The sequence below is a fragment of the Mesoplodon bidens genome, assembly GCF_964165515.1.
Source record: "Mesoplodon bidens genome assembly, chromosome: 2".
NCBI lineage: Eukaryota > Metazoa > Chordata > Mammalia > Artiodactyla > Ziphiidae > Mesoplodon > Mesoplodon bidens.
Window position 1 is genome coordinate 104,402,689 of NC_138177.1, and position 15,468 is coordinate 104,418,156.

General features: G+C 41.7%; 1 protein-coding gene across 9 annotated transcripts in view; it reads left to right on the forward strand.

Annotated features, from left to right (window-relative positions):
• Positions 1-10,099: 10,099 nt before the first annotated feature.
• The window catches only part of EVI5 (ecotropic viral integration site 5), a 250,785-nt gene continuing 245,416 nt past the window's right edge, over positions 10,100-15,468 (forward strand). For 2 of the 9 annotated variants that reach the window (XM_081226566.1, XM_081226567.1), the window contains exon 1: positions 10,101-10,437. The gene's annotated coding sequence lies outside the window, so the exon portion shown is untranslated. Of the gene's footprint in view, positions 10,438-15,468 lie in introns of all 9 variants that reach the window. The other 7 variants (XM_081226571.1, XM_081226573.1, XM_081226569.1 and 4 more) reach the window with 5 other exon arrangements.

A 15,468-nucleotide genomic window follows, 5' to 3' on the forward strand; every position in this document is an offset into this window, starting at 1 on the left:
TGACAAAGGAGGCAAGGATATACAATGGAGAAAAGACAGTCTCTTCAATAAGTGGTGTTGGGAAAACTGGACAGCTACATGTAAAAGAATGAAATTAGAACACTCCCTAACACCATACACAAAAATAAACTCAAAATGGATTTGAGACCTAAATGTAAGACTGGACACTATAAAACTCTTATAGGAAAACATAGGAAGAACACTCTTTGACATAAATCACAGCAAGATCTTTTTTGATCCACCTCCTAGAGTAATGGAAATAAAAACAAAAATAAACAAATGGGACCTAATGAAACTTAAAAGCTTTTGCACAGTAAAGGAAACCATAAACAAGACGAAAAGACAACCCTCACAATGGGAGAAAATATTTGCAAATGAATCAACGGACAAAGGATTAATCTCCAAAATATATAAACAGTTCATGCAACTCAATATTAAAATAACAAACAACCCAATCCAAAAATGGGCAGAAGACCTAAATAGACTTTTCTCCAAAGAGGACATACAGATGGCCAAGAAGCACATGAAAAGCTGGTCAACATCACTAATTATTAAAGATATGCAAATCAAAACTACAATGAGGTATCAGCTCACACCAGTTAGAATGGGCATCATCAGAAAATCTACAAACAACAAATGCTGGAGAGGGTGTGGAGAAAAGGGAACCCTCTTGCACTGTTGGTGGGAATGTAAATTGATACAGCCATTATGGAGAACAGTATGGAGGCTCCTTAAAAAGCTAAAAATAGAATTACCATATGACCCAGCATCCCACTACTGGGCATATACCCAGAGAAAACCATAATTCAAAAAGACACATGCACCCTAATGTTCATTGCAGCACTATTTACAATAGCCAGGTCACAGAAGCAACCTAAATGCCCATCGACAGAGGAATGGATAAAGAAGATGTGGTACATATATACAATGGAATATTACTCAGCCATAAAAAGGAACGAAATTGGGTCATTTGTAGAGACGTGGATGGATCTAGAGACTGTCATACAGAGTGAAGTAAGTCAGAAAGAGAAAAACAAATATCGTATATTGACGCATATATGTGGAATCTAGGAAAATGGTACAGATGAACCAGTTTGCAGGGCAGAAGTTGAGACACAGATGTAGAGAACAAACATATGGACACCAAGGCGGGGAAAGTGGTGGGGGGTGGTGGTGTGATGAATTGGGAGATTGGGATTGACATGTATGCACTGATGTGTATAAAATGGATGACTAATAAGAACATGCTGTATAAATAAATAAATAAAATAAAATTCAAACCCCCCCCCAAATAACAGGCCAGGCATTAAGGCAAAAAAGATTTAGAAGGGGGAAAAAAAAAGAGAAAAATCAGAGCAACAGAGGCTTAGGAAAGGCAGGATTGACTGGAACCAGGGATTGTATATCTTCAGGATGCTCTCCATTTCATTTTAAGTTTTCTGAGAATAGCCAGGATCTCTGGGTTCAAATCCCTAGAGCTTCATAATGAGAGGGCAAAGGGACTTTACTTTTGCAGCTCTGGTTTGAAAAATTCTCGGTGAGGACTCTCCCAGGCTTACCTCCTTTACCCAGTTACTATGGTCAGAGGGTTAAGGTGATGTGATTGGTTTAGCTTGTGTCAGGTGCCTATAATTGTTCATAGAAGATGGAAGGGGATATGGACAAATAAAAATAGTACAACTCCCTGGCCAGGTTAGGTAACCCCCATACCGTATGTTCCCGCCATACTATATCTCTATATAATAGAACATATCAGTATTGTCCATTTATTTGTTCACATGTCTGTCTTCTACTCCAGACCATACATTCTTAACTAAAGTCTGAACACAGGTACTACATTTTGTAACTCCAGACGACACAGGTTTTGTAGTGAAGGCAGAGTTATGCTTGTATTTTTGCTTTTCATTTTTCTGTCACTGTGACTTTGGACCAGCCATAGCTCCCTCAACTTTTAAATGGGTCTAATGATGGCTGCCTCATTTGGAAGCACATTATAATATTGCTGACATGTTGCAGGAGTTGAGAATGTTAGTTATTATCCTTCCTGTTAGGAAAGTGCCTGACACAATTGTATGTCCTTAATACCTTTATGAATAAATGACTGAATGAATAAATAAATGAAGCATTCTTAGTGATTTGCTTGGGTTCACTTGTAAGTGAGGACAATAATAGGGTTATGGTGACGATTAAGTTAGATGATAGATAAAAAGTGCTTCCATAGCCCAGCTCATGAAGAATGGAATATCTCCATTTAGATATCTCTCACAAGGTGTATCACTTGCCTTTGTATTTCATAGAAACTCTCAATTAATAGTCCTGAATAACACAAATGCAATAGCCATTAATAGAACACAAAAGCCTGCAGTATTCCAAAACCTCAGTTAAAGAGTTAAAAAAAAAACCCAAAAGAATAAGTTCTACCAAGTTAGTAATTTTGTCTAATGTCAAATTCAAGTGCTGAAACCACCTAATATATAGAAGCTTCTAACCAATGCCTCAGACTCGGCACCCCAAACACAGTAACAGTTAGTATACAATTGTCATTCTGAGACAAATCAATTCGTTGGAGGAAGGAAAGTGAAAGAAAGAAAAGAGAGGGATAGAGGAAGAAAAGAAGGAAAGGTGGAAGAAAAACAAAGTCAATTAGCACTCATGCCCAGAAAGCTCTGTTGTTGTTGTTGTTTTGCAGTACGCGGGCCTCTCACTGTTGTGGCCTCTCCCATTGCGGAGCACAGGCTCCGGACACACAGCAGCAGCCATGGCTCACGGGCCCAGCCACTCCTTGGCATGTGGGATCTTCCCGGACCGGGGCACGAACCCGTGTCCCCTGCATCGGCAGGTGGACTCTCAACCACTGCGCCACCAGGGAAGCCCCAGAAAGCTTTGTTTATTGCATTCCTAGTCCTCCACATTCTCAGCTTCCTCTAAGGATACTACCCAGCAAATGTATAGGGTGAAACTGAAAGGGTGTTAAATGGGTGGATCCCAGTGGCAATGTCTTGTAAACACTCCCTATGAGTCAGCTATAAATTCAATTCAAATCCCCAGTCTCCCTGTCTTTGCTTATCATGGTTACCACCAAAATGACTTCTGCCTTTAGAAACCCTAATAGGAAACAAGTAAATGTCTAACAATGTTCGATTTTATATTAAAACTTATAAAAATGTAGTTACTGTACAGAAGATATTTTGTTACTGAGTTAGGGTTAATATACCTTCCTTAATCTTCAAATCACAGGAACAGCTGTGAACATTTCAGTTTTATTTTGAGAATGTTATCTCATTGTATTGCGGCCATTTGAGTGAGGAACAAAAATTTATGAAGTGTTAGGTTTAATTCCACACCTGTAAGAAAGATTATTTTAGTAAGTGCCTTTTGTAATTCAATACCATTTCTCTCCTTGCTGTAATTGGCTGCTGGTTATCTTTTTTGAATGTGCTTTCTCAGAGGAGACAATGTGTCTGTATGGGTTTCAAATTTCTCAGGTGGAGAAAAAGATTAGCTGAGGAAAATGCTGGTTACTAGCATTTGGTCCTAATGTTGATGGCTGTATGGCCTTTCAGTGATGACTTCAGCAGTGGTTGCTTCCCAGTCCTGTTTAGGAGCACAGGACATAATAAAAGCTAAATTAATTTTACCATAAAGTAACACCTTCCTAATGGAGTTTCCTAATTTCCTTTTTGATAGAGGTGGGGACAGAGTACTAATTAACATTAGCTAAAGTTTGTACTTTACTGTTATTAGACAATTTTCACATGAGATAACACATCTATTGTTGGTAACTCTTATCCTTATTTGTCTGATGAAGAAACTGAAGCTTACAGAGGTCAAAGGCCAAACAATTAGCAGGTGGTAGAGTCAGGATTTTTCTACTTAAGAGTCTTTAAAATCTATTTAAAATTTTTTTGCGTGTTGGTGCTTTGTGGCTTTGGATAATAGCAATTAACATTCGTTGAATGCTTATTCTGTGCCTTGCATATATTATTTCATTTAATTCAACACTTACATAGATACTTTTATTATCTCTAGTTTATAGACGAGAAGATTGGAGCTCAGTGAGGTTAAACACACTTTTGGCAAGCACACTTGAAATTTTAGGTCATAATCTAGTCACGTGCATTAATTTGGAGGTTACTAGTTCCCAGATAATTGGATAGATTAGAATTGCTACTATAGTTGCACTAAATTTTGTCTTGCGGTAAAACAGATATTTCAGACAGTCAAGAAAAGGATAGACTTCTCCTCTGGTGGGTGAGGTGGAAATTAGCACTCTACTGATGTCCCATTTTGGTGGCACAATTTCAAAACCTGTTGTTGGGTTGATAATGTGAATGTCTGATATCACACGTAGAAATGATGTCCAATCTCTAGAGCCTGAGGGCAGGTTCTTTACCACAACTGTGGCAGATATTGTCCCTACCTGTGCACAAACGCCAAGAGATGGCAATAGAGTTGTGTTCCTCTTAACAAACAATGTTCTTTCCTAAGAGAATGTGTCTTGTAAACAACAGAATGCAGTAGAGGTGAAGTGGTGTGGTTAAAGCCATTCTTATAAACTCGGTATAAGGAGAGGCCACAGTTTTTGCACTTGAGTGCCTTTTGGATTTGTGCTGTGGAAAGCATTGAGCCGAGTGAAATAGGTTTTCACTCTTTCATTGTGAGCCTTCAGTTTTCAAAGCAAAAAAAATCTGAATATTAGCTGGAGGTCACAATGGAGTGTTGTTCCTCCTTTTTCTAGAATCGTTCTGCCAAGAGAACTTTCTGATGGATGGAAATGGTCTATGTGTGCTGCCCTAGTAACAAGCAGCCACATGTGGCTATTATTAAGCACTTGAAAGGTGTGCGCATGACTGAGAAACTGAAATTTTAATTTAAATTTAAATGTAAATAGTCACATGTGGCCAGTGGCTGATGTATTAGACAGTGAAATCCTAGAATGTAACTGAGATGCCCTGGTTCTCTCTGGAAGCTCCAGATGCCAGCTGCTCAAAGTGACGGTGGGCAGTGAGTTTCACTCCACTGGTGAGTTCCTTTTCTGTACTCTGGGTAGTTTTTGCCTCTCAGGGGAATGCCTCCCTTGCCTTTCCTTTCTGTGAGCAATGAGGCTCACATGGCTGACTTATAAAACACTTTTGGCAGTTGAGAGCACTGTGTTCTGATATTTAACCCTTGCCTGGTTTAGAGGGGATTAGAGCTCAGACCCTCCTTCTGTTCCCCTCCTGGACAGTGAAACAAATCAATGATAAGGGTGTGTGGTATTAGAACATAGGGAAACTTGAATTGCTAACTGAATTTGCCTCATACTCAACTGTCTCTGAGGAGGGTGCCCCTGCCCACTGCCCCCATACTTCCTCTATCTTCTACTCTAGTTTCAGAGTGTGAACAGCCGAGGGCAGAAAGCTGGAGGAGAGGCGGTGTTGGTGTGGAATTCACACAGTGGGATTTCACTTATGCAAGTGCTCAAGCACTTGGGAGAGGTTAGAATTAGCTATTTCTCTAGTTAGAATTAGCTTTAATGTTAATTTTATTATTTATTTATACAAATTTTATTTATTAAAAATAAAAAAATTAATTTTAATTTTTCAGTAAAATAAAGGTGCAAACTCTTTCATCAAATAAATTGGAAAGTCAGAGCTAATGGTAGAAGCTTCTCTCCTCAGGCCCATGATCTCATTAGAGATAGTACATCTCAAGCTCTTAGCACAATGGTACTGATTATTTGGATTATTTAGAATATTTTATATATATATATGTACAATTTGTACCAATTAAAAATGTGTAATTTGTACCAATAAAATTAACACCAAGCTTGTTCTTTATCATTCATTCAAAATACATTGAACAGCTACTATGCAAAGTGCTGGGGCAACTGAATAGTCTAAGCTAAAATATGATTTCAGTCATTGCAAAGTTCTTGATCTAGTGGGTAAGTAATATAAACCACTTCTGACGTTAGACGGACTGGTTTCAAAGCCCTGCCCCACCATTTTCCATTTGTAGAAATAGGGGCAAGTTGCATGGTATTTACTAAGTGTCAATTTTCTCATATGCAAGGGGGTTATAATGATATCTGCCTCATGAGGATAGTATGAGGCTTAAAAGAAACAATGTATGTATAGCCCTTAGCCAATACTCACACACAGAGAGTGCTCAACCATGTGTTAGCTTATTTGTTTTAAAATGAAGTATAATTGACTCAGGATATTATATTAGTTTCAGGTGTACAGCATAGCGATTTGATATTTTTATACGTTATGATATGATCACCACGATAAGTCTAGTTACAGTCTGTGACCAAAGTTATCACAACATTATTGACTATATTCTCTATATTATATTCCCATGACTTATCTATTTTATAACTGGACATTTGTACCTCTTAATCCCCTTAACCTATTTTACCCAATCCTCCACCCCCTTGGTGACCACCAGTTTGTTCTCTGTATCTTTGAGTCTGTTTCTATTTTGTTATTTGTTTGTTTTGTTTTTCAGAGTCCACATGTAAGAGAAAACATATGATATTTGTTTTTCTCTGCCTGACTTTTTTTTTTTTTGCGGTATGCAGGCCTCTCACTGTTGTGGCCTCTCCCGTTGCGGAGCACAGGCTCTGGATGCGCAGGCTCAGCGGCCATGGCTCACGGGCCCAGCTGCTCCGCGGCATGTGGGATCTTCCTGGACCGGGACACGAACCCGTGTCCCCTGCATCGGCAGGTGGACTCCCAACCACTGCACCACCAGGGAAGCCCCTGCCTGACTTTTTTTATTTAGCATACATACCCTCTAGGTACTTCCATGTTGTTGCAAATGGCAAGATTTCATTCTTTTTTATGGCTAACATTCCATTGTGTATATATACACCATATCTTTATCCATTCACCTTCTGATGAACTCTTAGGTTGCTTCTGTATCTTGACTATTATAAATAATCCTGCAGTGAACTTTGGGGTACACATATCTTTTTTACCTTTTTTTTGGCCGTGCCACAAGGCTTGCAGGATCTTAGCTCCCCGACCAGGGATTGAACCCATGCCCCCCTGTGGTGGAAGCACGAAGTCCTAACCACTGGACTGCCAGGGAATTCCCTGCACATATCTTTTATTTTTATTTTTTATTTTATTTTATTTTTTATTTTTATTTTTTGCCGTATGCGGGCCTTTCACTGTTGTGGCCTCTCCCGCTGCGGAGCACAAGCTCCAGACGCGCAGGCTCAGCGGCCATGGCTCACGGGCCCAGCCACTCTGAGGCATGTGGGATCTTCCCGGACCGGGGCACGAACCCGTGTCCCCTGCATCGGCAGGCGGACTCTCAACAACTGCGCCACCAGGGAAGCCCCACATATCTTTTAAAATTAGTGTTTTCATTTTCTTCAGATAAATACCCAGAAGTGAAATTGCTAGATTGTATGTAGTTCTATTTTCAGTTTTTTGAGGAATCTCCAACGATTTTCCATAGTGGCTGCACCAATTTACATTCCCACCAATAGCGTGCTACTGATTTGAGTACTTGGACTCTCTAATCAATAGAAATTGATAAGAGGGCAGACAAGAAATTCAGGCAAGTTACTGGGGCTCCTGGTGCAGCATGAGGGAGCAAAAACAAGTAACAGGTGCTCTTACTCACTCCTAGGGGTCAGGGGGCAAGCTGGTTCCCTTGGGCAGGAGGCATAGCTTAGATGGTCTGTCCACCCCCTTGGTGGTGCTATGTGCAGGGGTCCTGCATAGTACCCTGCTTTTGCTCCTGGCATCTCAGAAACAGCAGTTTGTTTGTGGCCTTTTTGTATCTTATTGTTCATAACTGCCCCAACTGCACATGTGCACAGTTATTTTTAGTCCCTTATAGTTTCTTTGTATTCTGTTGCTCAAGGAAACATTTGTGCAGGTGCAAGCACTTTAGTAGAGGGTCCCAGGTCCCAGCCTAGCTCAAGTGTGGGAGGGTTTTATGACCCAGAAATTTCTCTCATACACCTTCTCAGTCAATTTCCTGCCAGAGGCAGCCAGTTACAATTTTTTTCATAGAATTTCAAAGAAATAGAATCATAGAGTATGCACTCTTTTGTGTCATTTATTTTCAATTAGGTAATATATTCACATGGCTTTAAGTTAAGAAGGTACACAAAAGGGCAGGCAGTCAAGTCTCCTTCCCAGCCCTGACTCCCAATCATTCAATCTTCTTCCCTTGAAGCAAAAATTATTATTAGGTTCATGTGGGCCCATCCCATAGCTATCATTAGTAATTCAGGGCTTTACACAGGTACTTTTGAGAACTCAGTTTTAAAGGTTACCCAAAGGATCTTCTGACAGCCCAGCTAAAACGATATAAAATCAGTTTAAAAATAACTGGAGTTCTTTTTAGACTCTGATGCTGAATGTCAGATTGTGACACTTTACCTATCTATGACTTAGGTAACCTTCAAGCCATATCTAGTTCAAGTTCTGGCATTCTATGATTCTCATTTATTGATGAAACAAAAATATATTGAACAAATATGGAAATACAACCATGAACCAAAGAGAACCAAGCTCCTGGCCTTATTGATGTAATTAGTCCATTGTGGGGGGGAAACAAAAATTCACCAAAATTATCATATAATTACAGTTTCAGTGTCATGTGATAGGAATGGACCAAGATAGGGAAGTGTGAAGGTGCTTCTCAGAGGTAGAGACTAAAGGTGTGGTCAGAAGGATGAGGATTGGAAGAGCCTTCCAGGCACAAAGCAAAGCATATGCAGGTCTGTGGAGGGAGAAAACTGAGGAATTGGAAGAGGCCAGTCTGGCTGGAACAGAGATAGGATGGAATGTGGTCTGAGCAGTGAGAAGAGGTGGAGAGGTGGGCAGGCCACCAGACCATGCAGGTTAAAGAGGTTTTGTCTAAGGAAGTGGGAGGCTATTGAAGTGGTACATGCTGGGAAGATAAAAGATCACACAGCCAGTTGTGTGGAGAAGAGATTAGAGAGGGGCTAGAGGGCATGAGGGTAAACCAATTAGAGACTAAATTTGTAGCCCTCCCAGGCCTCTGGCCCTCCCAGACAAAGGGAGTTTGCACTAGGGTGGTGATGGAGGAGATGGTAGAGGACAGATTCAAGGAAATTTTGAGATGTAAAATCTATAGAATTTGCTGATAGATGGAATATAAGAAGGAAAGGTAGATTAACAAAATGTCTCAGCTTTCTATACAAGATGGATTCAGTTGCAATGAAACTGTTAGTTGAAATTACTTTAAATAATGGCATAATCTGAAGTTATGCAAAATTTTGCCTCAGATGCAATTTCAAGTTTTTAGTTGGGTGGAAGGCATGGCTCTACTTCCTATTTTCTGGTATTTCTTAATCTTGTTTTTTAAAAAAATTGAGAATTTTTCTTTTTCTGAAATGCTTATTACAGTGGAACCCCTTCTGGAGATTATAAATTTAAATTAGGAAATAACCAGGGCTATCTAATTTCTAGGCAATTTTTTTGTGCTAATTACTATCATTTTGTCACTTCTAAATGTATAATGAAAGTAATTTACATTGCCTTTGTTATTATTATTGTTATTTTTTGCCTGTTTTCCCTGGGATTAGACTGGAATTAGTAGGTTGTTTCTGTTCTTAAGTACTTTCCTTCTAAGAATTTCTTCGTTGATATTGGATGACTGCCCGGCTGGACCTCACATATTTGTGCCCATGTCCCTGCCGGACTCCGCATAAATCCAATGTGTCGAGACGACTGATGGTAGAGTGATTTGCAATCACAAGTGCCATTTACACGTTAATTATTGTTTTTGAGAGTTACCAGGTCACCTCTCGGGGAAGCACGGACGGCCTTTCGAAGCTTGCGCGTCTGCATCCCCTGGCCGCGACCTGGAGACATGCGCATAAGCAGTGCAGCAAAGGGAGGCCCGCAGCCTTAAGCGCGGGGTCGCTTCGGGGCGGGGGGAGGGTCTGGTGCAGCTCTTACAGGCAAGGGGCGGTTCCAGAGACTGGGGAAGTCAGCAATTTGTGGGTCCGACCGCTGGAGCTTTGAAAGAGAGGCGGAGGAACAAGCGGGAGTTCCCCGCCTCCGTTCCCCACGGTCCAATCCCTTCGGCTTCTCCTTTTCTCAGCCGGCCCACCCGTCCCCTAACCTGGTCGAACCCATTATGCGGTAGGGCGGCCCGGTCTCTTTAAGACCCTGCCGCGCCTGCGCCTTGAGCCTTCCTGACGCGGCCGGGCCGGACCCGGGAGGAGCCGGTGGCGGGCACAGTAGGGGTTGAGTGGTAGTTGAAACCGCGGCGGCGAGGGGGGAGTGGGTCAGCGTCTGAGGCGGCCCCGAGCTCCTGAGTGAGCGCGGCGCTCAAGAGGGGGCGCGGACGGCGGCCGGCGGAGCCGGTAGAGAGGCCGAGGCGCTGAGACGCGGCGGCGCGGCTGCCGGCTGGATGGGAAGTTAATGTTTACGGCGGAGTCCACCCAACGTTTCCAAGGTGAGGGGCGCCGCGCCAGGCCGGGCGGGCCGCGAGCCCGGGTTCCGTGGGGCGCACAGCCGGGCCGAGGCGCGGCGAGTGGGGGCCGCCAACCAAATTTGCGGCGCGAGCGGGGCGGGCGCGCCCGGCCCCCCGGGGCCTAAGTTCCCTGTGGTCGCCGCGACACTCCTGCCGTGGGCGCTGGGGAAGAAACTCGCCCGCGGGACTTCCAGTGGAGTCCCGGGGTGGTGGAGGGACTAGGCAGCTTCGGGAGTGCTTCCTCGTAAATCCTGTGGGGGAATACTGACTCTTCACCCCCGCCCTCGAGGCCAGGAGTCTGTTCCTTCTCGGTGACCTGACGGGGCGAGACCGTCCGCGCCTCTTGCAAAGTTGGCGTCTTTATTTGGCCTCTGGGATTCTGCGTAAGGCCGTGTCTCCAGGCAGGTGATGGGCGAGCCAGGTGTGCTAGATGACGCCCAAGGATGCACTTGCGGAGCGTTTGTAGCCATCACTGAATCACCTTATGACTAGCGGGGCAAGCCTCAAATTAACCACAGAATTTCCGGTAGGTTGGATTGTGGTGTTGGTGTTTGCTTTAGAGTTGCTGTGATTTCTTTGTGGCTTTATTTTTGTCTTTTGGGCTACACAGATCAACTCAGCTGGCATTCTCTCACCGAAGAGTTAACCAAAACTTTTGGAATGGTTTCTTCACTTTCCTATCTGTTGTTGTTAGAGGTGATTTCAAAAAGTAGCATTTTCTTGCAGAGATTTCTTTGGGTTACAGTGTAGGATAACAGACTCCTAGAATAACAGACTCCTTTTATTGCTGAAAGAAATCCGGTACTTCGTGAAGATCAAGAAAAGTTATCTGTTCATAGTTTTTACCTTTGTTCTGGGTTGAAATGTGTTAGCAGCTTTTTTGTTTTGTTTTTTAAAAATGTTATTAATAAACTTTCGGCTGTTTACCAGAAGCTCCTTTTCTATTCTAAAATGCTAGTGTTAATGTCTCTGAGAAATTTGTGTCAAAGAAATCTTAGAAAACTTATTGTAATATGATATATTTTAAAAAGTGCACAATCTTGAGTATGCAGGTAAAGAATTTTTACTGAGTATACTATCACAGATCAAGAAACAGAACATTGCTAGGTTGAGGTTTATATCTAGGAGTGGAACTCTTGGTTTATGAGGTATGTAAATGATAAAACTTTAGCATTAGATACAGTTGAACATTTTCCCAAAGTGTTCTACCAATTATCAGGGAATGGTATTCCATTTACCTCATATCCTTGCTAATGCTTGTCAGTTTTAAAAATTTTTGCTATTTTGGTAAAAGTGTAGTAATATATGTGTGGTCTTATTTACATTTTAATGAGGATTGTGGTTGGGTATCTTTTGTTGGCCATTTATATGTCATCTTTTATGAAGTGCCTGTTAAGTCTCACTATTATTTTTTTTAATTGGTCTGTAATTCTTTATTCTGGATATGAGTTCTGTGTGTGTATTTGTGTGTGTGTGTGTATACACATCTATCTTCCATGAGTCCTTTCTGGACTTAATCTTTTTCCACTCTGTATGTTGCCTTTTCACTCTTTTAAGGCCTTTTTTTTGATGAATGGAAATTGTTAATTTTAATGAAATATACTTAATCCTTCGCTTTATGATTACTGCTTTTTGTGCCCTATTGAAGAAATCTTTGCCTAGCCTAAGAATATGGAGATATTTCCCCATGTTACCGTACAGAAGTTTTATTTTGTTTTACTTTTCGTATTTAAGATGTACAATTTACAATAAATTCCAGATGGATTGTAGGGGTCCAGATTCACTTTATACCATGTGGGTATCTATTTGACCCAGCACCATTTACTGAATATACCATCCTTGCGCTTCTGCACTGTGTGACACTTTTTCATAAATCAGGTGACTGTATATGTGTGGATCTGTTTCTGGACTTTCATTAGTCTATTTGTTATCCCTGCACCAATATCACTATCAACTGATGTAACTTTATAATAAGCTCTGATATCTGTTGTTCTTATTTTTTGTTTTTGTTTTTTGGTTATGCTGGGTGTTAGTTTCCGCGCGCTGGCTCCTCGCTGTGGGCTTCTCTCTAGGTGTGGTGCGTGGGTTTAGTTGCCCTGTGGCCATGTGGGATCTTAGTTCCCCGATCAGGGATCGAACCCACATCCCCTGCATCGGAAGGTGGATTCTTAACCACTTGACCACCAGGGAAGTCCCAATGGTTGTTCCTATTTTGTTCTTTAAGATTGTCTGGGCAGTTCTTGGTTCTTAGAGTTTCCACATAAATTTCAGAATCTTGTCCATTGCTACAAATTTTGGAAATAGAGAATTGACATCTTAACAATATTGAGTTTTCCAGTTTATGAACATGGTATATTTCTCCACTTATTTATGTCTTTTAAAATTTCTTTAATATTTTGTAGTTTTCTGTATAAAAGTCTTCCACATCTTTTTTTAAATTTATTTATTTATTTTTGGCTGCATTGGGTCTTCATTGCTGCACATGGGCTTTCTCTAGTTGCCGCAAGTGGGGGCTACTCTATGTTGTGGTGTGCAGTCTTCTCATTGCGGTGGCGTCTCTTGTTGCGGAGCACAGGCTCTAGGCGTGCGGGCTCAGTAGTTGTGGCTCATGGGCTCTAGAACGCAGGCTCAGTAGTTGTGGCGCACGGGCTTAGTTGTTCTGCGGCATGAGGGATCTTCCCGGACCAGGGCTCGAACCCGTTTCCCCTGCATTGGCAGGCGGATTCTTAAGCACTGTGCCACCAAGAAAGTCCCACATCTTATTTATTCTTAGGTATTTGATTTTTAAAATACTATTGTAAGTGATATTTTAAAACATTTGTGGCCAGTATATAGAAATACAGTTGATTTTTGGGGGTGGGGAGGGTGGCTCTGGGATTATTTTAAAACAAATCCCAGACGTCATTTCATCAATAAATCCTAAATCTTTAATGTCCCTTCAAGACCTAGTCCAAATTACACCTTGTATGCTCTAGTTTTCCAAGGTTTTTAAATCTCTTCTTGCATGTTATCTCCAGTGTCTGGGACCAATTAAAGATTTATAGAGTGTTTAACATAAAGTGTAACTGTGTTAGGCTCTGGGGATATGAAGCTGATTAAGATGCTGCCCCTGCCTTTAAGAAGTTGAGAGTCTAAGAGGAGTTGTAGAAATTCAGAAGACCTTTATCCTCCACTAGAAGTGCTGTGATGAAAATTGGTTTGGCTGAATGCAAAAGGGGCATTTGAATTCAAGTGTGGGGCACGTACTGTGCCTGGCTCCCGGTTTTCTGAGATTGGCAGGGAGGAATTGGGCTGTGGGTGAGGGCTGCTATTACCGCGCATACTTCTGCTTTATTCCTTGGCTTTCAGCCTTGAGCCTCGCTCCACTCTTCTTGAGTCTGGAGTCTCTCCAAGTCACTGTTTCCAGAGAATAAATTTATGAGAGGATGTGAATAGTGGAGAAGGGAAACTCGAGGTTCATGTACAGACTTTTTTTTTTTTTTTTTTTTTTTTTTTTACCAGACTTTAAACCACTAACCTGCTCTTCAGCCCCATACTTCTTCCCCACTGACTATATCCCTCGAGACTCTCAAGGGCTGAGCCTTTCTGGGGCTTTGTGAGCAAGGCACATCAGCCCGTTGACCATATTCCCTTGTGCAGGCCTGTAGGTTTAGCTTCCCATCCTCTACTCAGTTACTTATTCCTCAGTTACTTATGGCATCTATGAAACAAGAAAAAGTCTCTTTTCTTGTTTCATAGATGCCATATCTCTCTTACCTACCTGAGATTGTTAAATACAGTTTCTTTAAGCTTTCTTTTTCCTTGCATAGCTTGTTTCCTCCAAGTTACTTTTTTTCTGTTTGGTATAGTCTCAGCAGTAGAGGCCCTCTTCAGAGCTCTGATAATCCTCCTTGGTTGTTTGCTTGTGACTGAGGGACCAAATACATCAGGTAGCAGTATTTTTAAAAAATTTAAGTGTGATTGCACACAGTAAAGTATATAGATTTTAAGTGTATAGTTTGATGATTTTGCTGTGTGTACACCTGTGTAATGAACACAAGGTACAGAGCATAGTGAAACCCCTAAAAAATTCCTTCATATCCCTTCTATCTTCCCCACTCCTTGCCTAGAGGCAACCACTATTCTGATTTCTGTCTGCATAGATTAGCACCAGTATTTTCTAAAGTTGCCCAGGTGATTCCAGTGTGTGGTCAGGATTGAAATCATTGGTTTGGGTGGGCTGTTTGAGGCTCTCTCCAGTGTCTGTCCTTCTGTTTGGCCTGGTCAGATTTCCCAGAGAGTATCCCAGTTTTCTGCTTGGAGGCCAGAGGTCTAGTCGCCGGTGGTCTGGGAACTCAGGAAAAGAGGGCTGGGTAATGAGCCATAGAGCATTTAATATGAAGGGACATATCATTTGCCTCTTTTTGTTAGGATACCTTTATCATCCACCATGTGTGATTTACCCTTTTTAGAGAATAAATCTCTAACCTGCTGCCTGATTGAGGTTGGGTCAGTCAGCAACTCGGGAGAGGCATGGGCTCTAGGTTTCTAACTGTTCCGACAGCTTTCACCTGATCCTTTCTTTCTTTAGTCTCCCTTCCCCCTCTGTGTTCTGGCAGTTCCTGAACCCTTTGAGGATTCTGTAGTGTAAAGTGGGTTTGTTCTTAGTTGTCAGCACTGCTGTCTTATAATTTGTCTTTGACCAAATCAGTTATCACTCATCCATCTTTCCAGCTTCCAAAATTTTGTTGCTGTTGTTTCTTCCATTCTCTCGATCCTTATGCTTTGTGTCCTAAAAACAGAACAAAACAACAGCAACATTTTCTTTATCTTGTTTTAGTAGGGTTTTGGGAGGGAGCAAAATTAGATGTGTGGGTTCAGTCTGCAGTCTTAACATGCAAGTTCCTCAACTGCTTTCCATTCATCATACAAAAATGTGCTGCCATCTGCCCACCACTATTTTCTCCTCCCTGTGGGCTTGTAGCTTTTAAAATTTCTTTACCGTTATCTACATAGAATGTTAGGAGGGAGAGC